Raw genomic sequence first — 17,920 nt, forward strand, 5'->3', positions numbered from 1 at the left:
TTCAGGTTAAAAAGGAATGGACATTGAGTTGGCCAAACCAACTCATTATTCTTTATAAGAAAACATTCAGAGTGAAGCTAAAATGCTCTAAGAACAAACATAAAAGAGACTTCGGGCTACAGTGACAGAAAAGAAAAATGAAAGAGTTTGGACATGTACAAAAAATATATATTCAAGCACAAAACCCTTCAGGTTAAAAACGAATGGACAATGAGTTGGCCAGACCAATTCATTATTCTTTATAATAGAACATTCAGAGCAAGATGCAATGACTACTTTGATAAATTAAGACTAGTCCAAGCATTAAGAATTACACTTTTGTTGGGGATGTCAATATGATTCATTTTCTTAAAATATCATTAATAAGGCTTATGGAGTTTTGGATGAATTAGTATTTATTTGGTGTTTGTAACCCACAACTTACCTAAGTAGACAACTAGAAGGAATCGAAGACTAGACGACCGGAAGCAAACGTGACATCGAACGTGGAAGACATTTGAAAGCGAAGCGGATGAAGCCGTTGAACTTGGAAGACATGGCAAACATGGAACCGAAGCGGATGAAGCTTGGAATACGCTGGAAACGCTTAAGCTTGGATTCACCGGTTTTCTGATTGAACTGACCGGTGTGGTAGAGTTTTAGGGGGAGGAGGAGGATGGAGATGAAACCGTGAATGTGTGAAGAATGGAGAAGAAGAAGGGAGAATGGAGATGAAACCGTGAATGTGTGAACTGAAAGTTTGAAACCCTGTTTCATTCATTGGGCCTTAATGAAACGACATCGCTTTGGCTCATTTTTATTTTATTTTTTAAATGCAACAACCGATCGGTTCAGTGCCAATTTGGTTGTTTCACCAATTTTGTAGAATACTATCTAGTTTTTGTCAGTTTCTGCCAGTTCTGATGCATATTTGGTACAATAACCATCATGTACTGATAAAGGGCTCGATTCACCGGTTTTCTGATTGAACTGACCGGTGTGGTAGAGTTTTAGGGGGAGGAGGAGGATGGAGATGAAACCGTGAATGTGTGAAGAATGGAGAAGAAGAAGGGAGAATGGAGATGAAACCGTGAATGTGTGAACTGAAAGTTTGAAACCCTGTTTCATTCATTGGGCCTTAATGAAACGACATCGCTTTGGCTCATTTTTATTTTATTTTTTAAATGCAACAACCGATCGGTTCAGTGCCAATTTGGTTGTTTCACCAATTTTGTAGAATACTATCTAGTTTTTGTCAGTTTCTGCCAGTTTTGATGCATATTTGGTACAATAACCATCCTGTACTGATAAAGGGCTCGATTCACCGGTTTTCTGATTGAACTGACCGGTGTGGTAGAGTTTTATCAATATTGTTATAAGATGGTAAATGATTTTTTTTAAACCATCTGAAGTGAAATAGATTCTAGACTTTAGGAATGTTTAATATGAAATTACTCCTTGCGAGTTGATTGCCTTATAAATATAAAAAATGTTTTTTTGGTACTTCCATCTTTATTTTCTTATTTTTGTGAAATCCTATTAATTCCTAAATGTAATATTTTCATCGAATATTTTGGATATAGTCTTTATAAATAAAATAAGTAAAATTTTATTTTGTGGAAATTTTGTTGTCTGGTTTATATTTAGTACTTTTCTATATATTTTGTTTCCTTTAAGTTTGGCACTATTTCCGGAAATAGATGTTTAAAAATAGTAAAAATTCCCAAAACAACTTAACATTTCAAGTTTTGTTTTGAACAATTATAAAGGCAAATACAATTTTAAGTTTCCCAAATTCTCAACCAATATAGTAGCTATAAATATTAAGTAGACCTTTATGACAACTACAACAAAAATCACCAGTGGTCGTACATCTACGCTTAACATTTGAGATAGTTCTTCATGCTCCTACTTCTATAGGAAAGCTATATTTTTTTATTTGCCAGGTCCAAACGGCTTTATACAAGTATAAGCAAATATGATGGTGAATTCGCCATTAGAAGACAACTTACATGCTAGGGTACCAGTGACCTCATCTGATACACAATCGTTATTATGGTTGTCGTGGATATACAAGCACCTTGTTAGCAGGCCACAACATGTGATGTGACCGTAATATTATGATTATGGTGATTGTCATAACTGTATCACATCATAATTGTACTGTGATATTGAATCACAATGATACAACCATAACAAGTCGTAGTACAACCACGTCGGACTGTATCTATCTCACATCAGATTGCATAAGATCGCTTCAGGATGCATAAGATCGCGTCACACAATAATCACAACAACAATCGCAATGATAACGGTCACAATAATCACAACCACAAAGTCAATTGTAACCATAATTTAAAATTTGGCTAGAGGGTGTCATTCAAATTATCACATCGATCTCCAAAGACCACCACTGCCATAAAAAAAAGTTGTGAGCAACTCTAGACCAGAAGGGATAGGGTTAAAGGTAAGATTCTCAAATGGGACCAAAGAACGAATAAAAGGAATCTTTTCAAAATATTATTGTAGTACCATTTGTTGGGTTTGGACTTCTTTCCTAGGTGAAGAAAGATTAAATTTGTTAAAGCCTATTTGTCCCACTTAATCTAGTGGATATAGGTCATATTAGGCAAGTGTGTGAAATTAGTTCAGATAAAAGGAGACAACAGAAAAGTGAGAGAAAAGTTGAAAGAACTCAACCTATAGGAACTCATAGCAGTTGTAGGAAATTTGTGATTGCATCTTCGTTCACCTTTGGACCGAACTGACATTTGGACAATAGGTTCATAGCTTCTGGTACTTCATTCTAAATGGTTGTGTTAGTGAGAAGTCATCTGAGGTAGAAGAAAACGAGCTATTACAGTAGCTAGATATGGCAAAACGGGCATTGCCTGCGAACGCGGCTGCATTTTTTTGCGGGCAGAACATACAAATTTTGCCATTTTCCCGTTTTGCCCACCAAGATTGCGGGCATTTGCGAGCGCGGGCTAAATGGGCCAGGCGGCTCATTTTTTCATATCTAACAGTAGTTGTTTTCTCTGGTTTTTATTGCAACTTTTTGTTCTCGGTTTTAAGCTTGTTGCTCTGTTATATGACTTATTATTGAGCATGATTTGTGCTGTAATTTTGAGACACTCTTGTATTCCTATTTTGATCATAGTGGAGCTTGATTGACTGGCTTGTGCCCGTGGTTTTTACTTCTCACATTGGAAATGTTTTCCACGTTAAAATTTTGGCGTCCCTTATATGTTCTTAGTTATTGTCATTATTTGTTATTGCTCCTCATTGATTCTAGCAAGTTGGGAAAATTGTTATTCACTTCATATATTTTATTAAAGTTTTCATTGTTATTGTGTTCAATTTTCTCATCACCATTATCCATGTGACCATGTCATGATCCAAAGGACAAATGTCTTTGACTCTATTCAATTGATTCACCATTACCTTCCATAGAGGAGAAGCTGATGTGGAAGTTTAATATAGGGGATGGAAAAACCATTGCACCCATATTTAGCCTTAAGAACTTGGACATCAAGTCTTCTATAATTATTAGAGGTGATAAAGTTATCCACAATCCACGATCCATCCAAATTCATCTAAATTAAATCCATCTAAATTCATTCATTAGAGCTAAGGGATTTAAATGAATATAATCCAATGGATAGTGTTGATAATGGATGGATTCAAATCCATCTATTATATCCAAAAATAAAAATAAAAAAAAATGATTTTCTTTGCATTTTCAATTTCATTTAATATTTAAGAAAACTAAATTCAAGCAAATTCATCATGATTCTCACTCTCACTTTTAATATTTTATTAAATTGATATCATTTATATGAAATGTGTATGTACTATGTAGTTAATATTATGATTTTATTCTTAAGTACATAACATATAGATGTATGATAAAAATGTATGTACTGACCAATGTATGAGTTTTATACACTGTCACTACATCATCCACCGTTTATATTTAATTATCATTGACTATTCAAAAAAGTAATTCAAACGAATGGTGAATGATATAGTAATTATGTATAAATCTTTATATTGAAAGTGCATAGGTATTACACTCTAAAAGTATTTGTTAAATAATTTACACATAGAACCTTTAAACGGTACATGTTCATAGTATTTTGAAAAAAAATATTTTTCTATAAAAGTTTAAAAAATCACTTTTTAAAAAATTTGATTTATAAATGATTTTAGAAGTGTTTTTTAAAATGTGATTTTAAAAAGATGTTTAGTTGAAATAATAGTTTTTAAAATAGTAATTTTTTTCGATAGATTTTTTAGTTCCAATAAAAAAAATCAAATGGATTGGATATTCATCCTTCCACATCCATGAAAAGGAAGTCATAGATAAATTGGACGAATTAGAATCTATTGCTTATGGATGAATTGCATAACTTAAAATGGATTTTAAATGGATTTATATGGAGTAATAGATGACTTTTCATCCACCCATTAGCATCCAAATCCAAATTCATTCAAATCCATCCATTTGTCACCCCTAATGATTATTAATCAATGACCAACCATGTTTCATGAGAAATGCAACATTGCTCAGTAAACACAACTTCTCCAAAGCAATAGGAATCTTCTACCGAAAAGAAAAATATTATTTTTATATTTAATTTTTAGAATAAAAATGTCATCACAATTGTTTTGAACCGTACTTCCGTTAGTGTAGATGAGTTTGGGTTAATTAGATGATATCTTCCAACATTATCCATCAAGTCTTGGATAAAATCATGACAAGGACACTTATGAAGCCGGGGATAACGTTATGAAGTAGCAAAACAAATAAAATTCATTTTCTAGTTAGAAATCACCTTGTCAGATAGAGTCCCAGATCATGATTGATAGAAACATAAAATTGATATATCTATGTCTCTATACCAAAATGTGATCATATAATTTAGATGTGATAATATGATTATATCATTCATTAAATATGAGATAATATGATTTATGTTTATAATTATGTTGTTAATAAATTGATCACATGTATCTAGGTTATAGTGTTTATACATAATCAATTATATTTATGAAAAATACTATGTGAAAAATGACACTCGATACAATATTCAAAATTTAAATATGTTAGGCTTGTGTCCAATATTTTGATGTCCAAAGGCATGTGCATCCAAAAGCTTAGACTTTTGTATACAATATAAAGTAGTCTAAAAGCTCAAACTTTTGCGTCCAATGCAAAGCAGAAGAAAATCTTAGACTTGTACATTCAAGTTAAATCGTCCAAAAACTCAAATTTGTGTGTTCAGCACAAAGTCCGTCTAAAGTATGATGTTATTAAAAAGCAAGTGTCCAAATCCTGTTATATCTTAAATGGACAGTACAAAATTCAGAAAAAATATTCTTTGTAGGAGTGATTATAGTAATTGCTCTAATTCTGTACACGAATAATTGAATCTAAAAGTTTATTGTGTATCTTATAATATTTTATATATTTTGTACACTAAATATAATGTTTCTTGTAAGAGAAATTTTTCATAACTAACTGTTGTTTTGCTGAGAAATTAGTTCTATTTTAACCGGAAAATGAAACTTGTGATAGCAAGTGGAGAGATTGAAGGTTTAATAATATTGATTTTTGAAGACAAAGGCTATTCATCAACCAACAAGACATTCTTTTAGTGGTTTAAGACACCGTTGGATCTTAGGATTGATCAAAATGTCATACCTAGGAGCGACACTTGTTAGGAGAGATAGTCATACTATCGAAAGTGATTAGTTCATTACCCATAAGGTGAGAAATACTCTTAGTAGTTCCAAAAAAAATTATTGATTAAAACAGAACCTAAGAATAACGTATATCACTTAAAGAAGAAAATCAGTGTGTTAAATGTTATATCTTAACGGATATAAAACTTCTCAGAAAGGATATAATTGACCCAGCATATCTTCTAAAGACTACCGTTGAAGCAAATGAAAGATTCATTATCTTGAAAATTAGTACGAGGTTAACATAACCCTAGAATTTAGAGGAGATGATAAAAAAGCTTATTGATAAGAAATAGAAAAATCGTATGTTGTTAGGGGAAGAGAGAATGAGATAAAGATCACTTGTATCCAATGATATTTCATTTTATATCTCTAACCAATTAGAATGTTACTTTTGATTTTTTAATTTTTTTTATTCATATGACAATATATAATTGGTCCGAGATAGATAATGGGACACAATCAGAAAGAGGTAATTCTATGTAAAGAATGTAGGAGGATAATCATCTCTTGAATAAAGTTCAATTGGCAACAATGATGTGTAATATGATGCGTATGTTGCATGCACTACCTGCCAAATTAGGAGAGTAGTGCGCCTGCATGATCTGCATGCACATCTGAGGTAGAGGGATAGTAGTAGCATATTTTTGTAAGGATTAGTTCATTATTCTTAATATGAAACTAAAAAACTAATAATAAAAAATGCATTGATTTATACTAACGAAAACAATGAATCTTAAATTTAATTTTTTTTTTCATCTTAAGAGACTTATAAATTACATGTTGTGTTGTGGTAATCTAAGTAAAACTAAGACTTTCTAAAGGAGTTGATATTCCTCAATCACTCATTCTCTTATATACACAAAACTCAGATCTTAAATCTTACCTTAAACAAATTCCTTCCCATTTCGACCAATAGGTGTTGATTGGTTAAAAAATAATTAAACACTTAATAATTTAAAATTATAAAAAATAAGTTAATTTATTTTTTACTTTTATATTTCCATCTTCCATTTATGTTTTCTTGTGCTCTATGCACTCAATGCAACTTGACAGAGATGGTTTTCGTTTTGAAACCAATAAACCATCCATCTAAAAATTGACGTGAAACAACCAACAACTTTTCTTCCACTTCATTTGTCTATCCCACCAACTATTTGGGTTTAATTCATCTATCTAAAAAAAACTTAAAAAATGACTCCTTGTTTGGATTATTTCATCTCTGATCATTATATAATTTTATTTCTTAAAATTATTCCATCATTTTCCTTCTAACTGGGAATGACATAAAAAATCTGAATGAATACTTACAATAATAGTATTTGAATGAAAACATGTTTTATAATACTTGTTGCATGGGTATCCACATATTTATAATTCAAGATTTTAATTATATTTTTATATATATTATGCATTTTATTACTATTTGAAGATTATATATTATCTACCTTATTATATTATTACATAATTATTTGACTATTCATGTAACATTTATTTCTATATATTTATTATTATAATATATAATTAAAATTAAAAATTTATTAGGTATCCATGGATACTCGCTATCCATGCGGGTAACCACAAATAGTATGTGGGCTTGGAAATAGGAAATCACTATTTGCGACTGATCGGTCTATTGCCATCCCAACTTCTAAGTTCTAACTGCCAATCGATAAATAGGAGTATACAACTACATTGGTGTCGTAAACAAGTTTGGAGTAAGGGGTTATCGTATCCACAAGGACTTGCTAGATACTAGTATTTCAAATAAAAATTATTATTTTAAGTTATGATTCAAATAGTTATTTGTTTGGTGACACACTAAATCAGAATTGTAATACACTGAAAAAAAGAGTTAGGATTGAACTTCACACTTACTATTTGTACACATGATTCTTAAAGCAAATTCATTCAATAATCATTATTCCATACGCAAAATTACTAAAAGCTAATGTCTCAGTCAATTTAGCATCTTATACAACAAAGCTCTATGTCTAACAACTTCAATTCATAAGATTAAGACATATAACTTGCAAAATCATGTCTCTATGTATATTAATACATGCATGCAAGTTGAGTTAAAATGCAATATCTCAATTATATTAGTCGCCAATGTCTCGGGCTATACTAACACTTTACCAAAAATAGCTCTATGTCTAGCAACTACAATGATATATAAAATTTAGTTTTATGAACCTTCAAGCATACCTCTATGTCTAGTAGTCTATGCCATTCACTTTGAGAGTTATAAAATTACAATATTAGCATTATATCTAGATACTAATAAGTAAATTGCATGAGATGACAAATAATACAAGTCTATGTCTATAAAATGTACTACTTGTTGAGTTATGCAAATTTGGAACAACGCAAGTAAGAGACTAAGAAAATTATTCAATAATCATGTAATAAAATGATGAAACTTAAAGCAAACAACAAGTAAATACAAAACACAAATATAATCAAAAGTTCATAAACTAATGGTGAACTAGTGTGTATACATCAAGTTCATACTACATTCAATCCCAACAAGTTTTTAGCTACTCATGGTCATAAGGTGTTAGATACTCATGAATTATGAGTATTGAAAGAGGGGAAGTTTGCTTCCACTTGTTGGATGTTGTTCAAACAAATCGGGAAATAATGGAGCAAAGGGTTCAACTTGGCTTGACAAAACATTTTGTATACTCCCCGAGAATGCTACAAAAGTTGTTATTCAATAACATGTTATAGCATTTATTTTGAGATTTATCGGTTGGTTTCTCATGTCAAATATATTAGGTCTCGAATTCACTTGATGTATTAGCCCTTGCTCGAAGACTTACTAGAAACATTTCAATACAATTGGGGCTTATTTGTGTTAGCCTATCTTTAGAGGGGACTTTGTTGTGCGTCAACAAATAGCGACCAAAAAGAGATCGAATGATGCATGTTACTATTTTAGTCACATGTGTATGACCATATTCTGATCTTTACACAAAGATTGTATGACAACAAATTACAAGTTTTTCCATTGGTCAAAAGGTGTATATTTATTTACTAATACAATATATAATTGTTTGATTACAAGTATCTTTAGGGTTATATGTTATAAAAGAGATGGTCATAATATTTGATCACGACCAACATTCCTAAGCATGCAACTAATAGCATACCCACAATATTAAATCGTTTGTATATTGATCAAGTAAATCTAAATTATAACTTGTCATTTTTATTCGATTCTAAATTTCATTTCAAATATAATAACTTTTTTTATCACTTTATTTGCATCTCGTACCAAAACATGAATATAACGGTACATGTCACAAATATTTCCCAAGCACATGCACCATTGATTTGTTCGAAATTGCGGAATGACATGTCGTTGATCGGATTATATACAATTTGGCCTCCAACAACTAATCCTAAAAGATCTAGTAAACTTTGATAAACTCCATAACATGGACTTGCGTGACAATAAATGACTACAGCTAGACACAGAAGAACAATCTGTGAATTAAAATGTAGAATGATAGAGAAAATTATATAGTCGTATTGAACCTTTGTATCACTACATGCAGTATACGAATTGCTACTTACAGATGATAAGAAGATATATCTCTCTAGGCGTAGCATATTCAGTTGGAGCACTAAGAATTTTCTTTACTAATTAATTTTTTTTTATTTTAATTATTTATACCTAATATTGTCATGCATTTTTTCAGTTCATTTTTTGAAGAAGAATTCGTGATCAAACTACTGCTCCAGGTGCTTTGATAAATCACGCACAAACAACATCTGACGTCAACTACGCTTGCCATGAAATGATGAATGTATTGCCTAAATTAAATATTTCATCATTCTCTATCAATTATTATGAAGCTCCTCCTTTTCAACAACTACTCCTCAACAACGACAACCATATGGGTTAGAATGTTTCTAATAATTTGATAACTATTCCTTCACCCATTTGGCATCAAGTTTGCAAATGCATGGATCACTACTATTGGTGTAGCAGAAGTGATTGTTGCACAACATTGGTCATAAGCAAACAAATAAAGTTCATAGAATAAATAAAACGAGACTCGATCAATTATGCATATGTCCCTGGGAGAACTGAGCGGCCACCATGATATTATTTGAGAATAAGGATTACAAGCCCTAGCACACATAAGAGTTATTTGGTGCTTCTCTCTGGTGTACATTACAGTAAGGGACTTGAGTCCAATATATAACATTGTTACTTTACTTTACTCTAATAATAGGCAACGTGAGACTTCATATAATAATATATTTCCAACATCTCCAACAATCTTCACCTTGATTGAAATAGACGAATATTTCGCTCATTAGGAAATTTACTCAAGAATCTCCAGCTTAGCGAATATATGACTTCACTTTGCTCAATGTCTAATTCTCTTTAACAACTCTTCTACATAAGAGTCTGCTACCTTACAACATAAATCTTCTAAGTATCCTTGACTATTTTACCAAGAGCCTCACTCTCCAAACTTGTAGTACAACTTCTCGTACCGTCATCTAATTGAATATGTTGCCTAACCAAATATTGCTAGGAAGTCTTTTGATATATGGAAGCTCTACACAAAAGTTCACCAACAACCATCCTCTTCAATACTCAATCAAACTGAACCTTGGAGCTTCCTTGGAGAGCCTCAACCACTATCATCATTGTCTAGTCTGACAATCATAGTTCAAAGAACTATCATACTCAACCATTAGGAGTATATCCAAAGCACACACCTTGTGTCAATACTAACCAATGATTGTGTCACATCCTTGCATCCAAGCTAATGCCCATCTCACACCCTACATATCTACCAATGCACGTGTTCCACCGTGCATCAAAGTCAATGTTCGTGTTACACCCTACATCAACGTCAGTCACTGTCTCTGTGCTTTTGTGGATTTTTTACAATTAATATCCTTCACTGTCCTAGACACACCATTAGGGTATTCCACTTCTCATCTCAAGTGAGATTATTTTCTCAACATCTAGAGAGATATTATCAGCATCTATCTCAGGGTCAAACTCAACACTTGATTCCCTATCTCCATCTTGATCCTAATCCACTACATGAACTTATGGGATTCTGGAACAACATATATCGCTCTCACATAGTTCCTCCATGTTTTCTTCTCCTTCGAGTCATATACTTTATCATTGCACAATACCTTGGATGCACCTTGTCTATCCATCATGCATTCACCCTTTTTAGCCATTATCTAGCACCTGAGTTAAGAACCATCTACCAATTGGCTCTTATACAATCGTTGGTATATTGGAGCGATCGTTGCGTAGCGTTGACCACAAGCAATCAAATAAAGTGCATATAATAAATAAAAGAGAAGAATACAAGAGAATTTGGTAACGAGGTTCGTTCAATTAAGCCTACATCCTTGGGAGTGCTGAGCGGCTACCAAGATTTTGTTATAGAATAAGGATTACAAGCCCTAACACACTCATGGGCCTAAGTGCCCATGGAGTGATTCTATTTGGTGCTTCTATCAGGTGCACATTATAACAAGGGACTTGAGTCCAATATATAATATTGATACTCTACTCTATTCTAATACTAGGCAATGTGAGACTTCATATAATAACATATTTCAAACAACCCCAACAACTACAACCTATGTTTGCTATTACTTAAAGTAAACCATTATGGGCTTATGATTCTCAACAATATTATTTTCCTACTACGCCTTTATATAAGGAACATGACAATATTTTTGGTACACAAACTAATGACGATGATGGTGACGAAGTTTAGAATGATGTTGAGGATGATGACGATAAAGGTGAAGAGGAGGAGGAGCTACAATTGACAACATGTGGTAGAGAAAAAATGCAACAAATCTAATAGCGACGTGAACAACAATTAATAGTTCAACTTCCAAGAATGAGAAAGTCACCTTCACGTGGTACTTCGTCATAAAGTCATCAATAAAAGTTTGAAAGTGTAATAAATTATGAATGTATAATATATTTTGTATTTTAATAATATTAACATTTTGAAAAATAAATATGAAATATTGTGTAAATAAAAAAAGGTGCACCAAGACTATAATATTTTATTCAAAGTGCACATGTACGATAAATTTGTCATAAAAATGCATCATCTATGTATTATTAGTATAAAGATTTATACACAGTTAGTATATCATCCATCAATCATTTGTATTATATTTTTTCAAGAGTCAATAATAATTAAATATGAAAGGTAGATCAAACAGTAATAAAATACAAAACTTGTTATAGTATATATATATATTCTACAAAAAAACATAAAAAAATCATCAAATAAAAATTTTAAGTAAAAAGAGGCTTTCTAAAAAGCATGGTCTAAGACTCCACTTAAAACATATAATTACATTGCTTGTGCGATTAAGTCATAAGTTAATACTCTAATAATTAGGGATAAAAATATCCTTATACTAGAGCATGTTTTTTTTCTCGATAAATTATTTTTTGGGTATAAATAATCACCTCACCATATAGGTAAAGAAATAATTCCTTTCAAAGTATATGGTTGGCATTTCCAACAAATGTCACTTGCATTTTGGTCTATCCAAGAACTTAATAGAGCGTTATATTATTAGTGTTGGTGCAGCGGAAGTGATCGTTGTGCAGCGTTGGCCACTAACAATCAAATAAAGGCAAAGAATAAATAGAAGAGAATAAACAAGAGAATTTGGTAACGGGGTTCGACCAATTGTGCCTACATCCCTAGAGCGTTGAGTGACTACCAAGATATTACTAGAGTATAAGGATTACAAACCCTAACACACCCATGAGCCCAAGTGCCCATTGAGAGTTTCTATTTGGTGCTTATATCTGGTGCACATTACAACTATGAACTTGAGTCTAATATATAACATGGATACTCTACTCTATTCTAATACTAGGCAATGCAGGACTTCATATAATAACATATTTCAAACACTCCCAACAATCTCCACCTTGATTGAAATAGACGAATATCTTGAAAGTGCAAAGTGTCAAGATAGCACTTAGCTTGCCTATGTTTTGATGAAGATAAAGGATTTAGTGAAAGCTTAAAGATAACTCAAAAATCAACACGCCAAAGATTCAAGAGCTTCATGTCTAAACTAGAGTCTTAGATATGTGTCTTAGTTATTAAGTCCAGGTTAGGTAAACTAAGATGCAAATCTCACAAGTTCTAAAAGCTATCATATCATTTACATGAGACATGCCATCTAGATTATTATATGTTCATGCATTAATCATACATGTTATTTGTGTATTTTAGGCATAACATACTAGTAAAATATGTATAGTTGATAAACATAACATATAGGTAGTTTACCATTTAATAGCTTAACTGAAAATATGTCAGTTAATTGATTAAGTAAGGCTTTAATCGATTAACGTAAAAACAGTTTTAATCAGTTTCAACAGATAACTGAAAAGCAGAATTCAGTTATTCTAAACAGCCCACTAATCGATTAAAAGGGCACTTAATCGATTAACTGGGCATAAAATAGCTTTTCTATATAAACTGTGATTTTACACCATGCTTCATATATTGATTCATTCATTTTTTATAATTTTTAAGTTGCATATTTTCGTGCTCATTGTATGTCATATAGGCAGAGAGAATTACATGTGAGAATAGTGAGAGATAGTATCATTCTTAGTGATTAAAATGTCATCCATTGCATGTGATTAAATGTGTTCATCATTCTATCTTTTCTTGCATGATTCTTTCATTTATTTTAGAAATTTATTAGGGTAGAAATTACATGTTCTTCATGATTCTGATCTTATACATATTCATAATAATTTGTGAGATTTGTATAGGGTTTATAACTTGTTCTTAATTGTAATATTTGAGCTATTTTGTGCTTCACATTACTATGTGTTTGTTGTATTTTTGTAACAAGGAAAGTCGTCTCTAGGTGTCGTACCACCAACGAGATACAGAGAGTCTTCACAGAGATTTCGAGGTCTTGAGTTTAGAATATACTCTTGGCTAGGGCTGGATCGTAGGAAAGGTTTTCCTAGTCAATAAGTATGGTCAAACCAAGGTAGGGGTTCTGGGAATTCAAGAAGGTAGCGCTCAAGGTCTTGTAATTGGAAGTGTGTATGTAATATACATTGACTTCAGTTTTATGAAGAAAATCTCCCAAGATCGGAAGGGGAGGACTGGATGTAGTTTGGCAGTGGACCGCAAAACGAACCAGTATAAAAACCTTGTTGTAGACTGTTTCTTACCCTTATCTCTTTATTGTTTTAAGTTGTTTTTCATCGCCTATTTTAGCTGATAATTTGAATATAGTAACTCTGCCATATAAAGATCATTTTTTCTAATATGTCTGATGTATCATTTCTGTATAATCAGTGAGTGGTTGTGCAATCGAGCCATTCAACAATTGTTTGTTAAGTGTGATTTAATCGATTAAGGCAGTCCTTTAATCGATTAACTAGGTGATTTTCCAAAATAGAGCTTTGGTGCGAATAGCGGTATTTGGAACCGCAACACCTATTCCACTCCCATTCTAGGTGTATTCTATCACTGATACCTCACATATGTTACTCATTAGGAAGTCTACACAAGAATCTCCACTTTAGCGAATATATGACTCCATCTTGCTTAATGCCTAATTCTCTTTAACAACTCCTTCATATAAGAGTCTACTCCCCTATAGCATAAACCTTTTGAGTATCTTTGACGATATTACCAAGAGCCTAGCTCTCCAAACTTGTAGTGCAACTTCCCGTACCGCCATCTAATGGAACATACTGCCTAGCCACTTATTGCTAGAACGTAGGCACAACTGGATTGGGAAGAGTTGAAGGAGAAGGCTGCAGGAACCATACAACTCTGTCTATCAGATTAGATGATGTATCATGTTATAGATCTGACATCATCAACAGAGATATAGGAGACACTAGAGAAGCGGTTCATGTCCAAGTCTCTAACAAATAAGTTGTATTTGAAATAGAAACTCTATGGCATGAAGATGTAGGAAGGTGCTGATTTGCAACAACATCTTAACAATTTTAATCAAGTGATCAATGACTTGCAGAAACTTGATGTGAAGGTTGATGATGAGAACAAAGCAATAACATTATTGTGTTCTTTGTCGAATTCATTTGAACACTTGATGACAACATTAACGTATGGAAAAGACTCAATCAAATTGGATGAGATCACATCTGTACTTTTGTCCCACACTCAAAGAAGACAAAATATAGGTGAAGGGTCTTAGAGTGATGGTCTATATGTGAAAGGGAGACAAGTGCGTGGGAGAATACAAGGCAAATGAGGTTCTACCAAAGGGAAAAGACCAAATTCTAGGGGCAGAACACCAGTAGAGTGCTATAAGTGCAAACAGACTGGGCATTACAAAAAGGATTGTCCTAATGAATGTCGCCCTAACAAGCCGATGGGAAAGATGGAGTATCTACATCTGCAAATGTTTCACAGTAAGATGACTCTGGTTACAACAGTGAAGTTGATCTACTATCTATATCATCAAATCATAGTATAGATGAGTGGATACTTGACACTGGTTGTTCATACTGAATGACGCAAACAAAGAATGGTTCACCACATACAGGGCAGACAATTTTGGTTTTGTGTATCTCGAAAATATAAAGCATGTGGAATTATTAATATGAGAGAAATCAGAATTGTGATGGATGATAGTTTAGTGAAGACGTTATGTGAGGTTAGGCACATACCAGATTTGAAGAAGAACTTGGTTTCTTTGGGGACATTGCGGGCCAAAGGATTTAGCTATAGAGCTGGTGGGGACAATGATATTCTTCGAGTAGGCAAAGGTGTTCTGACTATGATGAAGAGTAAGAGGACTGCTGGGAACACTTTCAAGTTGTTAGGGATAACAGTTATAGGTAGAGTTGTTAGAGTGGCTGAAGAGATTTCAGTAGATTCAGACCATAGTGTGTGTGGCATGACAGAACTATGCAAAAGAGGACTATTGAGGGAAGTCAACAAATGCAAGCTAGATTTGTGCAAGTATTGTATGCTTGGGAAACAGACATGGGTTAGTTTTAAGACTGGCCAACACAGGACTCGGGGTACTCTAGACTATGTCCACACCAATGTATGAAGTCCCACTTGCCTAGTATTAGAATAGAGTAAAATATCAATGTTATATATTAGACTCAAGTCCCTTGTTATATTGTGCACTAGATATAAGCACAAAAAAGAAACATCTCATGGGCACTTGGGCCCACAGATGTGCTAGGGTTTTTAATCCTTATTCTCCAGTAATGTCTTGGTAGTCGCTCAACGCACCCAAGGACGTAGGCACCATTTCTTGAACCCTATTACCAAATTCTCTTGTTTCTTTTCTTCTATTTATTCAATGCCTTTATTGGATTGCTAGTGGCCAACGCTGCGCAACGATTGCTTTCGTTGCACCAACAATTGGTATTAGACACAATTGGTAGATGGCTCTTAACTCAGACGCCAGATAATGGCTAAATAGGATGAATGTGTGATGGCTAGACAAGGTGTGTCAAAGGTACTGGCAAAGATAAAGTAAATGAGTGGAAGGAGAAGAAAACATGGCGAAACTTTGGTGGGGCGACATATGTTGATCTAAAATCCCATAAATTCATGTACTGGATTATGATCAAGGTGGAGATATGGACTCATGTGTTGAGTTTGGCCCTAAGACACATACTCACAATATTTCTTTAGATGTTGAGAGACTAATCTCATCTAAGATGAGAAGTGGAATATCTTAATGGTGTGTCTGAGACATCATAGTAAATGATATTAATTCTTAGCAGATCGGCAAAAGTATAGAGGCGTTGTCGGACTTTGATGTAAGGTGTAACATGAGCATTGGCTTTGATACAAGATATAACACGTGCATTGGTAGAGATGCATGGTGTGACATGGGCATTGGCTTGGACGCAAGAATGTGACACAGACACTCGTTACCATTGAAGCAAGGTGAGTGTTGTGGGTATACTCCTTATGGTGGAGTGTGATAGTTATGTTGAACAATGTTTGTCGGACTACACAATGCTGGTAGCGGTTGAGGCTTTCCAATGAAGATCCAAGGTTCAATTTGACTGATATTGAAGAGGACGTTTGTTGGTGATCTTTTGTGTAGAGATTCCAATATATTTAGAACATGGTGCTACAAAATTATGGTATATGCGTTTGAGTCATAATAGTATGTGTGGCATGACAGAACTATGCAAAAGAGGACTGTTGAGAGGAGTCAACAAATGCAACCTAGATTTGTGCAAGTGTTGTGTGATTGGGAAACAGACACGGGTTAGTTTCAAGGCTGACCAATACAAGACTCGGGTATTCTAGACTATGTTCACACCATTGTATGATGTCCTATATTGCCTAGTATTAGAATAGAGTAGAGTATCAATGTTATATATTATACTCAAGTCCCTTATTGTAATGTGCACTAGATATAAGCACCAAATTGATAATGGAGTTCGACCAATTGTGTCTATGTCCCTAGGAGCGCTGAGCGGCTACCAAGATATTACTGGAGAATAAGGATTACAAACCCTAGCACACCTATGGGCCCAAGTGCCCATGGGGTGTCTCTATTTGGTGCTTATATTTGGTGCACATTACAACAAAGGACTTGAGTCTAATATATAACATTGATACTCTACTCTATTCTAATACTAAACAATATGTGACTTCATATAATAACATATTTCAAACATTCCCAACAATTAGGCCAACGCTATTTTGGTATCGATAGAATGTTTTACAAACAAGAAAAATGTTATTAAATTGTATATTTAGAAAATAACTTCTAAGCTATTTTTCTATAAATTTAAATAAACTTTTTGTATATAAATTTAATCTTAGTAATTGGTGAGCTAGTGATCATTTAAAGAGTGTGATATCTATAAATTATTAATGTAAAGATTCATATACAATGAAGATATTATTCACCATTTATATGGTAAGTCAATAATGGTTAAATATGAATGATAGATGATGTAATGACATTGTATAAAACACTTATTAATAACAACCTTCAGGGGTGGTTGGATTTTTTGTACGACCATTACTTCCCAAAAGTCATTTTGACTCGCAAAATGTAACTTTATATATATATATTATATATGAATTTACACCTTTTGGTGTATATTTTAAGTGTATGGCACGTTTGTGTATGGTATTAAGTATGTGGATAAAAGAATGTGGTT

General features: G+C 33.0%; 1 long non-coding RNA gene across 1 annotated transcript; it reads right to left on the reverse strand.

Moving 5' to 3' along the window:
• Positions 10,121-14,497, reverse strand: LOC109336558. Its single transcript, XR_002106360.1, has 3 exons — positions 14,391-14,497; positions 13,849-13,853; positions 10,121-10,136 (listed from the first exon to the last, which is right to left on the reverse strand). It is a non-coding gene; the product is annotated as an uncharacterized LOC109336558 (long non-coding RNA).

The sequence above is a fragment of the Lupinus angustifolius genome, chromosome LG02 (assembly GCF_001865875.1).
Source record: "Lupinus angustifolius cultivar Tanjil chromosome LG02, LupAngTanjil_v1.0, whole genome shotgun sequence".
NCBI classification, from domain to species: domain Eukaryota; kingdom Viridiplantae; phylum Streptophyta; class Magnoliopsida; order Fabales; family Fabaceae; genus Lupinus; species Lupinus angustifolius.